Below are 1,840 nucleotides of genomic sequence, written 5' to 3' on the forward strand. Positions count from 1 at the left end.
CACTACCCCTGTATCCTTTAACATCTTGATGAGGGTGCCAACCTCTGAAAGCCATCGGGCATGCTTTTGGTTTACTTTTCTAGTTAGAGGCAGTTTTAGTGCCTTCCACTTGGTCTTTCCCGCCGCAGCAGCCCTCTCTCTGCAGTTTAGGACAGCAGTGGGGATTCCACCACTTACTCGGCACAGTCAAACCTCCGGTCCTGAGCATCTCCCATCTTAAACAATTCTGTTCTCAATCAGGTTGTTCAGGGAAAAATTGTCTTGGTTGTCGAATGAACTTTTGGTTTTCAACCCAATAACCCTTTCACGCTCATACCTATATGATCATGCACACATGTGATTTGGTTTTTGAACAAATCACTTGTTGAACAGCCTTCCAGAACAAATTAAATTCGACAACTGAGGTTCCACTGTGTGTCTATTCCAATTATTCGTCTGGAACTGTGGAGGTTACCACAGAATGGGCTTGGTGATGCACTGTACCCATTGTGAGATGGACTTGAACTAGAACTTCATTGATCCTTTGACCTTCGTAAGCCCCTAGGGTGACTGGTGGGCCACAGTGACATGTTGAGTCTCCTGGAGTTAGTGACCAGCCAAGGCTAAGTAATTCCCCAAAGTCAGATTATTTTCCTTTTTCCTAGCATACAGTCACCCTGGTAAAACTTGTTCAAAGTCTGAGAATTGACTGAAGGGGCATGACTTTCTGTTTTGGTGATTCAGCGTATGATCATTCAACTTAGAACTCTTTCACTTAGTATATTGTCCATCTGTTTCTTTTTTTTATTTTCAGTTTTAAAGAAGTCAGTGCATATTGACTGAGCAGATGACAAAAGTAACCATGGTAGATACCTTAGTTCTTCCTTTTAATCAGCCTGTTGATCTGATCTTTCCTGTTACCAGCCTCTCCTCCTACCAGAAAATGGATGACCTTTGTCTTCTTTCCACCTTGGGGAGAAGATAAGTTGAAGGGCCACAGGCAGTTGTCTGCTTCTTCGATGTGTTTTCCAACTGTGCAGATCTCATGAACCAGATCCTGCCTGTCGATGATGCCGTGGTTACCGAGAGATCAAGCAATGAATGTGTTACCAGTCTGGGCAATTTGCTTTTTGTTGATTTTGCCTTAACTACATCTGTGGATCAATTCATTTGCTGGCTTCAGGGTTGGGTATCCCTACACAACACATGGTTTCACAATCCTCAGCAGTTAATTGGAGTCTTGTTGAGCTTAACAAAGGAGCCACTGAAGCTCTAGTGAAGGAGCTGCAGCACCTTTTGGACCTCTGGGCTCATATCATTGATACATGATAGACGAATGCGGATTTGGGTTCCGCAGGTATGTAAAAGTAGCCAGCTTTTCTTGCAACTGTAGCCATTTGACTCTCAGTTCTGTACATCTGACTATATTCCTAGTGATAGTGTTTGGCTTTTCATAGATGTGTTTTCTCCTGGCCTCTCAAAGCATATTTTGGGCAAACTTCTTAATCAGGCACTTGATCTTCGGCTTTGAAATTCCTTCTCGTTTTCTTAAGGGTTTCTGGTGCAGCAGGAACCTCCTTCTTCTCTGCACCCTCCATGGTTCCAGCCAGAAAAGAGCCATCTATTTCTCTTTCTAGGGACAATAATCAACTAGCCAATGAATAGGTCTCTCTGAGTAATCAGATTATTTTGATTACTGCTTTGACCCTGCTGTCTGTTATGGTGACCCCACTCACCTTATCTTTGATCCCTGCTACCTTGGGGTCCAATTATCTCCACTGCATTTAAGTCTTCTGGCTCAGAGGCAGCAGATCCCCCTGCTCTGGCTTAGAGAGCAGAGTGACCACTGAAGAGGGTGCTG

The 1,840-nt window shown here is 44.0% G+C and overlaps 1 pseudogene; it reads right to left on the reverse strand.

The window, feature by feature from the left end:
• Positions 1–853: 853 nt before the first annotated feature.
• LOC112301946 (large ribosomal subunit protein uL30-like) lies at positions 854–1,577 on the reverse strand (annotated as a pseudogene).
• Positions 1,578–1,840: the final 263 nt, after the last annotated feature.

This window comes from Desmodus rotundus, chromosome 7 (genome assembly GCF_022682495.2).
Source record: "Desmodus rotundus isolate HL8 chromosome 7, HLdesRot8A.1, whole genome shotgun sequence".
NCBI classification, from domain to species: Eukaryota; Metazoa; Chordata; class Mammalia; order Chiroptera; family Phyllostomidae; genus Desmodus; species Desmodus rotundus.